At 40.0% G+C, this 13,870-nt stretch overlaps 1 protein-coding gene across 1 annotated transcript in view; it reads left to right on the top strand.

Annotated features, from left to right (window-relative positions):
• The window catches only part of PTBP3 (polypyrimidine tract binding protein 3), a 125,964-nt gene extending 119,525 nt beyond the window's left edge, over window positions 1–6,439 (top strand). The window contains exon 14 of the transcript XR_006210621.1: window positions 6,096–6,439. The gene's annotated coding sequence lies outside the window, so the exon portion shown is untranslated. The remainder of the gene's footprint in view (window positions 1–6,095) is intronic.
• Window positions 6,440–13,870: the final 7,431 nt, after the last annotated feature.

Below are 13,870 nucleotides of genomic sequence, written 5' to 3'. Positions count from 1 at the left end.
AAAAGGTAACACAGCTACAGCTGCCTATATATTGCTTTTACTTAGACAAAAGTATTATTTCTGTGTTCTTTAAAAACCTATTGGATTGTAGGAGTTTTCTTTAATCTTTTACTAAGGATCTTTTGGAAGTGGGAATTTATTTTTAATGGGATAGGAAATTAGGTAACCACTATTGATCTTTGCTGGCTAGCCTGTAAAATCTCTTGTATCCGTAAATGTAATTACTTTTTTTTTTTCCAGCATTACAGACATTTTTATCAACAAAAGATAAAATAACACTATGGCCAAATGAGGTTTTAAACTTGCTTTTCTGTGAAATGCTCATTTACACAGTAGAGGGCTTACAACCATCCCTGAGTCATGTAGTTTGGAAATAAATGGATCTAAGAGACCACCTAGTTCAGTTTACACTTTTTAAAGATCAGCAGTGCAGAGAAGGAAGTGACCGGCCCAAGGCCACGTGACAGTTAATTGCAGAATCTGGACTAGAACCCAGGACTCTTTGGCATTACTCAGTACTCAGTGTTGCCCCTAGGGGTTCTGTCCTGCCAACTGTTAGGATTGTGATCTTGAATGTCTGTACGCAGGATTGAGGTACTTATATGCTGTTCTGGAAACTACTAAGACCAATTTGAAAGCATTGCATAGTGGTGGGGGTGTTTCTGCTGAAGAGTAAAAAAAATGCTTACCTCCTTTTGAAAAGTTTAAGCTGAAAATGTAATTACAAGTTGCAAGTTTGAGAACTCTTACAAACAGTTGCTGTTTGTATTACTTTGCTAGGGCTGACATGACAAAGTACCACAGACTAGGTGACTTAAACAAAAATTAATTTTCTTAATTCTGGAGACTGAAGTTTCAGATCAAGGTGTCAGCAGGGTTGATTTCTCCTGAGACCTCTTTCCTTGGCTTATAGATGGCCATCCTCTCCCCATGCCTTGACATGGTCTTTCCTCTCTTGTGTAAATGTGGAATGTCAGCCTAAATCCATAAACCAAATAGTCTTAAACTCTTGCCTTCAATAGCAAGCCCCCAGAATGGATCCTGAGGCCTCTCTAGGCAATTCTAGTCTGAATACACGTGGCTAAAACTATCCTATAGCTAAGTATTAATATGTAGGAACATATACACTGCAATAATTATCTAGTTTTCACTTTTTTAAAAGATTTTTTTAAGGTTTTTTTTTTTTTATTTACTTATTTTAAAAGAGGGAGAAAGAGCATAAGCAGGGAAGGGGCAGTGAGAGAGAATCCCAAGCAGGCTCCACACTGTCAGCGCAGAGCCCAAGGCTAGGCTCAAACCTAGCCGTGAGATCATGACCTGAGTCGAAACCAAGAGTTGGACACTTAACCGACTGAGCCCCTCTTCACTTTTAGAAATGAGCCATTTCAGAGCAGTGACCATTTCTAAGATATACCAATACTAGAAGGACAGTTGAAGAAATCAGAGGACACCATCAAAGCTCTGTCAGATTTTTAATGACCAACATTTGTTGATTGAACTAGGACTGAAAATTGAATTTAGGAATAGTTCAAAGTGTTAAACTCCACTCTTTGCAATCTGAGTGATTGTTCCTACATCATCAATTTTTTTTTCTGTTCTCCTATTTCAGCTTTTAGTGGAAATTCATCACTGTGTGTTTCTAGCAAAATATACTGAACTGATAAAATTCTAATAATTTTGTTGGAAATACTACACTTACAAGCCATTGGGTTTGAATGTAGAACTTTCAACTCTGCTGGTACAAAGAAAGTATAGTTCACCAGGAAAAATTAATAATTCTGATGTTCCATGCAGGGCCATTTAACCAAATGAAAGCTGGTATTAGTTGTATTAATTAAAGTAAACTTTAAGGCATCAGGCATTATTAGAGATAAAGAGATTTCATAATGATCTATAAAATGGAATACTTTATAGTTACGCAAAATATATAATAAAACTGCATAAAAGCTACATGAAGAATCTCACAGATGTGATGTTGAACAAATAAAGCCGTACACAAAAGAGTAGATAATGTGTAATTCCATTTACATCAAAAACAAGATAGTGGTTACCTTTGGAAAGGTGATAATTGAGGGCATGAGAGGTTCTGGTGTGTGGTTAATGTTTGATTTCTTAACCTTTGCACCAGTTATCCAGGAGTGTTTACTTTCTGGTGATTCATTGAGCTTGGACACTTTAGATTTGTACATTTATCTGTGTGTTATACTTCAATTAAAAGGATTTTGAGAGGCGCCTGGGTGGCTCAGTCAGTTAAAAATCCGACTTCAGCTCAGGTCATGATCTCACAGCTCGTGAGTTGGAGACTCGTGTCGGGCTCTGCTGACAGCTCAGAGCCTGGAGCCTGCTTCAGATTCTGCGTCTCCCTCTCTCTCTGCCCCTCCTCCACTCATGGCTCTGTCTCTCTCTCTCAAAAATAAACATTAAAAAATTTTTTTAAAGGATTTTGAAAAATGTAATTCAGCAAGGAGCTATAAACCATTCTTGGTGCTTAACCTAGCTGATTATTCGATCCTAGTAAGTAAGACCTGTTGTCAAGTACTCAAGATACCATGAACTGGGTTTCACAATGTAACCCTCCTGCACATGTACGGCATTTCTCTAACCATGGCATACCTATAGGAAAAATAGTACCTTCAACAAAACAAAAAGCACAAACTGTTTTCAAGTAAATTTTACATTTTTGAACAATTTTACACCCAACTCATTCAGAAAAGTTCTCATTAATAGTTTTGTTTTTGCAACTATAAGCCTGATCATATGGGCTATTTGATGTCTAATCCCATATATCCACCAAGAAAAGCCAGAAAGACCCCTAGCTCACTAGCATCCTTAAAGGAAGAGACTTTATACAAAAGGCTTAGCAAAACTTCTTGTTGTTAAGATTCTCAAATATATACTAATCAGTGTGATGAACCCCCATGTACCCAATACCCACTGCAACCAGTGACTGATTTGGTTTCATCTATTCCTCTCATTCCTTGGATGATTTTGAAGCAAGTCCCAGTCATCATATGATGTCATCTGTAAACACTTAAGTATGTGTAAGTATGTATGTTGTAGTTGCTGATAAAGTCTTTCAATACAGTCTATAGCTTTCCTTTCCATCATTTTGATGTTGTTCCCTTGCAACTTAATTGTTGAAGAAATTGAGCTATTTACTATGTAAAAATTCAGTCTGGATTTCACTGAGCATGTATGTCCCATGATTTTACTTCTTTAATGTCTCCCCACTTCAGATTTTCTGTAAATTGGAAGCTACTGCTTTCCTCACCTTCCTCCTGACCTCCCTCCTTATTTGGGGGTGGGGAGAGAGAAGAATACTTCATAGATAGCATTGGGCATTTAAATGTGTCAAAATGGTACTAGCCATTGTTGACTATCCTATAAATTCATTAATTTGTAAGGATAACAAAATGGCAAAGTTCTGTCCTGCCTTTTGCATTTATTATTGTGATTACTTTTATATAATAAGAGAAACTTCCCATGTCAACAGACAAGGTAAACACTTGATTCTTGGCCTTTACTTGCCTGTTTTCAAAATGATTGTTTTGTTTTCTGTCATCCTCCAAAACTTTATTTGCCTTGGTGTTTTTTTTTAAGCCTGTGCTTTTGTGAAAAATTTCAAACATTTGTGAAAGTAGAAAGCTTAGTATAAGAAACTTCATGTTTCTGTCACCTAACTTGTACAATTCACATTCAGTGTTTTCTATACCCATGCACACTCTCTCCTTCCACTTGGAAGATTATTAATAATTTAAACCACTTTATATAATAGTTTTCAAACTGGTAAAAAAGTTTATAGTATTTTTTAATTGTTTATTGTGAGAGGGGGTGGGGGGAGGGGCAGAAAGAGAGGGAGAGAGAATCCCAAGCAGGCTCCACACTGTCCGCACAGAGCCCATTGTGGGGTTCGATCTCAGAAACCATGAGATCATGACCTGAGCTGAAATCAAGGGTCAGACCAACTGAGCCATTTAAGTGCCCTTGTTTATTTTATAGTATTTTTAAAAGTCTACCTAATTCGTAATTTTAGTCATTTTTTAATATCTTTTTTTTTTCAGTTGTGCCTTTCTGTTTCTTCAGCCATCTTGCCAGAAGTATTTTTAAAGAACTTGCTTTTCGTTGTTTTGATCTCCCAAATAAATTTGTTTTTTAGCTTGTTAATGCTTTATTATTTTTATACTACCTTTGATTTTATTTTGTGTTTCTTCTGGAAAAGATTTTTGATATATTAATCATAGCTGTATACTCCAATTTCCTAGTTTATCCTAAGGATTTCTACTGCATATCTATTCTTTGTGACAAAAGCAATAAATATGAGAAAATATGAGAGAGATAAAATGATTTGAGTAGGAATAAAAACTTACTTTTTTTAAAAAAGGTGCGGGGGGTGCACCTGGGTGGTTCAGTCAGTTGAGTGTCCAACTCTTGATTTCCTCTCAGGTCATGATCCCTGGGTCACAAGATTTAGCCCCATATTGGGCTCTGTTCTGAACATGGAGCTTAAGATTCTCTCTCCCTCTGCCCCTCTCCCCTGCTCATGCTTGCTCTCTAAAATTAAAAAAAATAATAATAAAGAAAGTTTAGGATGTCCCAATGATTCTCTCACCCCCCATACCTCTTACTGTTGTAGTTTTATGTAGACCAATTTCATAGACACATATATTTTCTGGGAAGCTTCAAGTTGAAAAGTTACTCTAGCCATGCCATCAAGGAACATAGTAATGGTGCAAAGGCCTGGTGTGTCTTTTGTTGTAGCTTTGATGCTGGCTTACAAACTAGTTCTAAAGAATCTACCTGATTTTTCTTCTCTCCCTCTTCCTCCTTTGGGTAACAGGAAATTTTTTCTTCAGATTTCAGTATCAGCTCAGCTATGTGCTTGGAACAGGTTGGTTGGTTCTCAGATACTATGAAAAATGTGGCTTGTGTGACTTCCAAGGCAATGTTCTCTGTGTTGACAGAAAGCTAGTTTACATCCACTTTCAGGTCACAGCAAGGCCCCTTTTTGGCAATAGAATATTAGGCTGATGAAACCTGACTTGGTTATCTGTAACAACTTCCTGGCAGCAGTAGGTGACTTCAGAGTGCATACTGTAGTTGGTTATTATTGTCTTTGCATGATCATTTGGTTAATAGCCGTTTTTTGTACTAGACCATAAACTCCATGAAGACAAAGTCATGGTGCTGTTTTAAAAGCCAGCATTGTATGTCCAGAACCAACTGCACTACCCTGTGTACTTAAGAAATACTGGTTAAACAAGTAAATATATATATATATGTGTGTGTGTGTATATATATATATATATGTGTGTGTGTGTGTGTGTATATATGTGTATATATATATATACATACACACACACACACACACATATATATATATATATGAAGAATCTACCTGATTTATTGATATCTAGTGTTTTTAAACATCTCTCAATAGGGTCCAAGAACAGTGGCTATCAGTTTCAGATTTTCCAAAACAAGCATAAGATCTGTATATTCAAAACATGGCTTCCAAGGTTTTTTTCTTTAAACACACACACACACACACAAAACAGATCTTAAAGCTACAAAATTGTTTGCTTGTGTGCCTGATGTATGACAAGTTAGCTCACTTTTAGATTAATTACTGTGGGGGCACCTGGGTGGCTCAGTTGGCTCAGGTCATGATCTGATGGGTTGAGTTTGAGTCCCGCATCAGGCTCTGTGCTGACAGCTTAGAGCCTGGAGACTGCTTCAGATTCTGTGTCTCCCTCTCTGCCCCTTCCCCTCTCACACCCTGTCTCTCTGTCTCAAAAATAAATAAACATTAAAAAAAAATTTTTTTAGGGTGCCTGGGTGGCTCAGTTGGTTAAGCATCCGACTTCAGCTCAGGTCATGATCTCATAGTTTGTGAGTTTGAGCCCTGTTATCAGGCTCTGTGCTGCCAGCTCTCAGAGCCTGGAGCCTGCTTTGGATTCTGTGTCACCCTCTCTCTCTCTCTGTTCCTCCCCGGCTCACACTCTGTGTCTGTCTGTCTGTCTCTCTCTCTCTCTCTCTCTCTCTCTCTCTCAAAAATAAATAAACATTAAAAATTTTTTTCTTTTAATTTTTTTCAGATTAATTACCCTGAATTCTCACAAATAAAGGCATGAAGATTAAAGAGATTACAGGATTCTAATGATAACCCCTGTTCAGTAAGTAGCAGTTTTTCCTTAAAGCACCCATGCAGAGACCAGCATATGGTAGATTATCTGTTGAATAAATAAAGAGTTGCCATTGCCTTGCAGTGGTAGGAGTTTATGGTGGAACCAGCCCTAAATTCTTTACCTTGGCAGTGCCCATCCTCCATTCCTGAACTAAAAATACTAAGACCATTATAGATAGAACCCTGGTGTTTTCTGGTAACTTTGCAAACTGGCTATTATAGACCAACAATCTTGTCTAAACCAAGCGGCCAGCTGATTAATGAAATACACAGAAAGCTGAATAAATACAGAAGGAAGTGGGGGGGGGGCCTGCCTCAACCCACAAAAATACCTACTCTCCACATCAGGGCTTCGGGAATTTTGTGACAAACTCCCAACAGCACAATTATCTTTTACGGTATTTGTATTTGCAGTATTTGCAGATCCCTACCCTTACTGAGACTGTTGCTTCTAACCTATACATTTTTGGGGTAGCCATAATTTCTTCGATGATGTCCCCCAGAAGCAAAGGTTTCCTACATCTGGTCAGTCCCAAGGAACCCAAAACATTCCCCTGCGTAATGTATTAGATAGTTGGTTTCTTTTCCGCTTGACTTGTACATGGCTGCCTTCTGTGTCCTCACAGTCGTGTGTGTGTGTGTGTATGTGTGTGTGTATGTCTTTCTGTATAAGCACACCAGTCATATTGGATTAGGGCCCACCCATCTGACCTCATTTTACTTTAATTACAGCTTTAAAGGCCCTATCTCCAAATATAGTTACACTCTGAGGTACTGGAGGACTTTAACATGAATTTGGTGGGTGGGTGAGGGTGGGGGCACAAATTAGTCCATAACACATTTTCCCCTAGGAGTGCATGACCCTGCTAAGAGAATCTTCAGGACCTTAGGAGCCAGAGTTTCAGAAAAACTGTCTTTTCCTTAATCTTACTATCTGTGGTCTGTGCTATCTGTGTAGGAAAAAAATTCAGAATTGAGACTACAGAGGTTTGAAAGTAAAATTTTTTAATTGTTAAAAACATAATTCTCATACAAAAATAGACACGAGTTAAAGTTTTATTTAACTCAATGAAGGAGCTGGCAGGATGACAAGCTGTGTAGAAAAGAACTACGTTTCATGTAATCAGTGGGAAAAGAAATTCTAAAATGAAATTTCTAATTTAGATATAAAACCAGCTAATCTTCAAGCAATTAAACCACAACACTTGGGGTTCTCTTCTCTACTGGACATAGATGTGTTTTTTTAAGTTCATGTATTTGCCAGAGAGTATGAGCAAGCTGGGGAGGGCAGAGAGAGAGGGGGAGAGAGTGAATGTGAGAAATAAGCCCACTGACCCAATCAAAGGAGGGACATGGAGACTCAGCACAGTGAAGCCAGGCTTTAATCAACATTCTTGCAAGAGCCGTGTCTGATGGACAGGCACACTCTGGTAGGTTAGTCTCCTAGTGTGCAGGTTCCTCCCCTGATTCCTCATTGGCTGAGGACTACAGAGGCTACACCATTAGCCGGAAGTTGCCTATGCCCATGTAAGGCAAAAAGTAGTCTGATTGGAACAAATGTACATCCCCTCACATGATGCAGAAACTTCAGTTCTTTGGCACATGCTCATTGCAGGGCCCACATGAAGAACCAGGAAGTGAAGTGTCTAAGGATTTGGGACTCCATTGTTGGGAGAGGTTCGTACATATTTCCAATAGGTTGTAAACCTATTAACTAGACAGCACAGCTTTTTGTTTTATTTCTGAAAGTGAAACCTTTCACTTCTCGCAGAGAATCCCAAGCAGGATCCGTGCTGTTAGCACAGAGCCTGACATGGGGCTCGATCTCATCAATATGAGATCGTGACCTGAGCTGAAATCAAAAGTCAGATGATTAATCCACTGAGCCACCCAGGCACCCCTCTACTGGATATATATGCTTTCTCAAATCACACCTTAATGGCATTCTATAAATTAACCTCTAACATTACAGGATTGTTAGTCACATAATCGTCCATTGTGTACTAATTCAAAGCTTTAGATCCTTTCCTGCATACATAAAATCACCACTTAGAATCTAATACATGTTGTCCTTCATCCTGAGTCTCCTTGAACAACTTTGCCAGCCATGGATCTTAAATACTTCTGAGGACTGACTTCTGGCATGATGTCATAAGGTGCTCCACTGACCTGCTCCCCAGTAAAAGTGAAGCTACAAAAAAAAAAAGGGGGGGGGGGACAAGGGGACTCCAGAAATGTTCCTAAAGGCAAACAGCACATAAGGAAACATTTATTGAAGAACAGCTAGGTAAGAAAACATAATAAGAAAGGTGAGAGTCTGTGGTATTTGAACCAAGATGGCAACCTGTCCCCAGGTCCCACACTGCTGAGACCCAGAACATCCCCAGTAGCAGAACAATACCTTTTCTCATCCTTCTCACAGCCACCTATCGCTGACACTAAGTCCAAGTGTGGTCAAGAAGCAGGGACCTTCTTCTACTCAGCCCCTCTTTGTGGAACGGAGGCTCTTCCTCAGGTGTGGCATGTTGAGAATACTGGGTCCCTGTCACTTTTGCCCTGGCTTGTGACACAATGGTTCCATGCCAGGAAAGGCAAGCCAAGAGGACCTTAGGCTGCTCCCCGTTGACACAGACTCCCCCTTTGACAAAACTTGAGTCAGGCTCTTTTTTTTTTTTTTTAATGTTTACTTATTTTGAGAGAGAGAGAAGGTGTGCACGGGACAGCAGCAGAGAGAGGATCCCAAGCAGGCTCTATGCTGTCAGTGTGGAGCTGGACACAGAGCTCAGGAACTGAGAGATTGTGACCTAAGCTGAAATCAGGAGTCAGACTAAGCCACCCAGGCACCCCTAGTCGGACTCTTTATTCTCAAATAGACCTCATCCTTGGGCCTGTCCTCATGAGCCCAATTTTTACCAGAATCCTGTTAAATCAGTTTAGGGAGAATCCTTTGTTTTCATTAGCCTGACTTTGCTATTCTTCTGTCTTCATTAGGGTGACTTTTATTTTTCCAGGAGTCTCCTGTGTAGGTAAATAGTTTGATTTTTCATATAAGATCTTAAAGAAATACTCATCAAGTTTTCAGTGGAAAACAATAATTTTTGCCCTTGAGTCTTGAGTCTTCCCCTTAAAATCCTTACCTTGCTATTTACACCATTCCTGGACTGTGATATTGTGACCTTCACCCAATCCTAACCAAGATTCCCCCCTCCCATTCCTTCTTTGAAAAATCTGTCTTAAATCAAACTTCCACCTAATTCTGACCTTACTCCCTCTATCTGAGATCATCTGAGACACAGCCAAAGCTTTTTCAAAGCTTGCTGAGGTAAGCAGTAAACTAGCTTTGTCTTTTCAATAGGTTTGTTGGTGAAATTTGAAGATCTGATTTTTGACACTGCTTTTGCATAGAAAATTTGATTTTACTTTGATTTTATGTTTATTTAAGGAGTCTTGAAATTATAGAGACACTGCACCCCACACACCCACATTTACGTAGCTCTAGTGCCCACCCATATTTCCCTCCAGGAGGCCTGTGCCTGGTTTCCTCATGATTTGGAGGAAATTCTGGTCAACCAGGATGAAGAATCTTGTATGCCAAAACATGTGTATTAAGTTCAGCTTAATTTTACTGTTGCCTTTTATGTGTCAGATTCTGTGTTGGGCACAGAGATAAATAAAGCATATCTGCTACTGAGCTCACAGTATAATCAGAGAGGCAGACACATATACAAATAAGTATAATAAGAAGACCTAAATGTCAGGATGAATTAGGATGAAATGTTATGAGGAAACACATAGATGAGGTATCCGGGGCGCCTGGGTGGCTCAGTCAGTTAAGTGTCCAACTCTTGATTTCAGCTCAGGTCATGATCTCACGGTTCGTGAGTTCACTGTACTGACCTCGCTGAACGTGCTTGGCATTCTCTCTCTCTGCCCCCCTCTCTCTCTTCCCCTTCCCCACTTGTGCACGTTCACACATGCTTTCTCTCTCTCAAAATAAACAAATAAATTAAAAAAAAAAAAAAAAGGCATCCAATTCAGTGTGGGCTGTAGGAAAGGCTTCCGGGAGGAGGGGAAACCTGAACAGGGTATCTACAAGAGGCAGGAAAAAGCCAGATGGATGAGAAGAAGGGCATCCAGACAATGGGGAGAGCATGGTACCAAGCTGAAAAGCAGCATGGTGTGAATGGAAAGCTAACATTTAAGTATTGCCAATTTTAGGAGCTTAAAAAGTCTGCAGCTAGGAAGAACATGAAGCTAGAAACATGGGTGGAGTCTTGATTTTATCTTGTGCACAATAGAGAGCCGTGAAAGTGCTTTAATCCTATGCTGTCCAGTATGGTAGCCACCAGCCATGTGTGGCTTATTTGAAATGTGGCTAGTCCAAATTGAGATGTGCTGTAAGTTCAAAATAAACCCTCGATTTGGAAGACTCTGTACAAAAGAAGAGTGTTAAATATCTCATTAATAACTTCATATTGATTAAATGCTTAAATAAGACTTTGGTACATTGGGTTAAATAAAATACATTATTAAGGGGCGCCTGGGTGGCCCAGACGGTTAAGCGTCCGACTTCGGCTCAGGTCATGATCTCACAGTTCGTGGGTTCAAGCCCTGCCATCAGGGTCTATGCTGACAGCTCAGAGCCTGGAGCCTGTTTTGGATTCTGTGTCTCCCTCTCTCTCTGCCCCTCCCCCACTCGCTCTGTCTCTGTCTCAAAAACAAATAAACATTTTTTAAAAATTTTAAATAAAATACATTATTAAAATTAATTTCATCTGTTTTTTAAAATGTGACTGCTAGAAAATTGTGAATTACACGTGAGGTTCAAATTTGTGGCTTACATTATATTTCTGTTGAGAAGTATGGCTTTAACTCCTTGGATGAAGACAGAAAAAGGTTGAGAGTATGATTGCTGAAGCCAGACTACCCGGGTTCAAATCTTAGCTCTCCCGTTTAAGAGCTGTGTGATCCTGGGCACATTTCTTAGTTTCATGGTATATTAGTTTGCTAGCTGCCACAACAAAATACCACAAACTAGGTGGTTTAAACAACAGAAATTTATCTTTTTACAGTTCTGGAAGCTGGAAGTCTCAGACCAAGTTGTCAGCAGATTTAGTTTCCCCTGAGGCCTCTCCCCTTGGCTGGCAGACCGTCCTCTTGCTGTGTTCTCACATGGCCTCTCTGTGTGTATGCATCCCTGGTCCGTTCCTCTTATTCGGACACCAGTCCTGTTGGATTAGGGCCCCACCCTCGTGACCTCATTTAACCTTAATGTTCTCCTTGAAGACCCCCATCTCCAGATACAGTCACATTGATGGTTACGGCTTCCACATATGAATTTTGGGGAACACAATTCAGTCCACTGCACTTGGTCCTTTGGTTGCCTCTCTATAAAATAAAAAGGCACCTGGCTGGCTCACTTAGTACAGCATGCGACTCCTATCTCAGGGTTGTGAGCTCAAACCCCACGTTGGGTGTAGAGCTTACTTAAAAAGAAAATGAGGATCATAATAATGCCCTTCTCATATAGCTGTTGTGAGGCATTAATGATTTACTGTTTATAAAGTACTTAGGATAATCCTGTAATACCATAAACGTTATCTAAAGTTACCTATTATTGAACAGTCATCCAACAGTCCAGGAAATGATCCAAAAGCTCTACATTTACCTCCAGTGAATAGCTATGTCCCCTTTCCCTGAGATCCTAAGGTTGTAGCCCCGATACAAGAATGAAGTTAGAAAATCCAGTTGAAGAGAAAGGTTGCTATGTTCCTTTGTCTCTGCCATAAGACCTAATTATCTTAGCTAGGTGTTTGGAAGAAGCCAAAGATGTCTTAAACTGGGGAAGCGGGTCCCCACCCCATAATAAGATGATATTATACCATCATCTTACAGAAATGTCAGCTAAACAGTGGTTTGGCCAGAAAACGATGGAAATTAGCATAAAGCCAGAGAAACCTTCATGGTTTCATGCCACGTTCCTACTCTGACACCAGGCAACCCACACACGGTCTAGCGGGTCATCTGGAATTAATGATCTCAGTGGGCATGAAAGGGTCGGGTGGACAAGGAAACCCTGCCCATCTATCTCAGACCCAAAGCCTGAAATCTAGAATGTCTTCACAATAAAGTGTTTCTTATCCTAAAGTCACCGTCCTCATAGAACCAGATACGCCCTCCACCTAGGCCAGGAATTTGAATTTAAGTAAGGTACTGTCAGCACGGTAAAGCCTCTGCGGATATTCTTGGCACTGTTTTTTTCCTATTTAGAGCAGTTTTTCCTCAACTCTTCCTTATTCTCCTTTGATAAACTTACAACACCCCCCACAGCACCCTTTAGGCTCATTAGACAGTTTATACTGATGTAAACATCACAGCTAAAAACAAAGCGATGGCAATTTTTGAGAACAAATGTATTTTGGTCTTTAAACACTTTGTGTTTTTATGTATGTATGTATGTATGTATGTATGTATATATGTATGTATGTATGTATTTAAATATGAAGTTTATTGCCAAATTGGTTTCCATACAACACCCAGGGCTCATCCCAACAGGTGCCCTCCTCAGTGCCCATCACCCACTTTCCCCTCCCTCCCACCCCCATCAACCCTCAGTTTATTCTCAGTTTTTAAGAGTCTCTTATGGTTTGCCTCCTTCCCTGTCTGTAACTTTTTTTTTTCCCTTCCCCTCCCCCGTGGTCTTCTGTTAAGTTTCTCAAGTTCCACATATGAGTGAAAACATATGATATCTGTCTTTCTCTGACTGACTTCTTTCACTTAGCATAATACCCTCCAGTTCCATCCCTGTTGTTGCAAATGAAGAGGATTTCATTCCTTCTCGTTGCCAAGTAGTATTCCATTGTATATATAAACCACAACTTCTTTAGCCATTCATCAGTTGATGGACATGTAGGCTCTTTCCATAATTTGGCTATTGGTGAAAGTGCTGCTATAAACATTGCGGTACAAGTGCCCCTATGCATCAGCACTCCCGTATCCCTTAGGTAAATTCCTAGCAGTGCCATTGCTGGGTCATAGGATAGATCTATTTTTAATTTTTTGAGGAACCTCCCCACTGTTTTGCAGAGCGGCCGCAGCAGTTTGCGATCCCACCAACAGGGCAAGAGGGTTCCCGAAAAGCTTCGTGTTTTTAATCTTAGTAAGGTAGTATCGGTGTGAGTGCTGAGTGTACTGGCTTCCACAACAAGCCTTGTGTCTTATGTACGTGGAAGGCACAGCCTGCCTCTATTTGGTTTCTGTGGCCCGAGGTGCAGACAAATCAGCTTGGCCTCATACGTTGATGGAAATGATACAGTGGCATACGAAACCGGGTCTCTTCTTTACGACAAACAGGGAACTACTTCATCCCTAGATTTCCAGTGTGCTTTTCTAAATGTTTTCTTATGCAACTGACAAGCGTATCACTTAAGCTGTTCTTGAGGCATTTTCTGGCAAAGACTGAAAATCAGGAAGGAAGAATTTCCCTCCCACCCTGAGTTTCACAAAGGAAATTCGGGTCTACCTCCCCACACACAAGGAAAAGTTAGCCTGAGTTTATCCAGCAGCTGGACTAGAATGAGGTTGGAATTTGTTTTTCTTGGAAACCACTTTCAAAATTCTTGTCCTTTAGAACATCATCAAGATGAGCAAATGAAAAGACATTCAAATATCAACTGGAATAATCTA

The sequence above is a fragment of the Panthera tigris genome, chromosome D4 (assembly GCF_018350195.1).
Source record: "Panthera tigris isolate Pti1 chromosome D4, P.tigris_Pti1_mat1.1, whole genome shotgun sequence".
In the NCBI taxonomy this organism is placed as follows: Eukaryota; Metazoa; Chordata; class Mammalia; order Carnivora; family Felidae; genus Panthera; species Panthera tigris.
The sequence above is the reverse complement of the archived record's forward strand: the minus strand, read 5'-3'. Positions and strand labels throughout refer to the sequence as shown.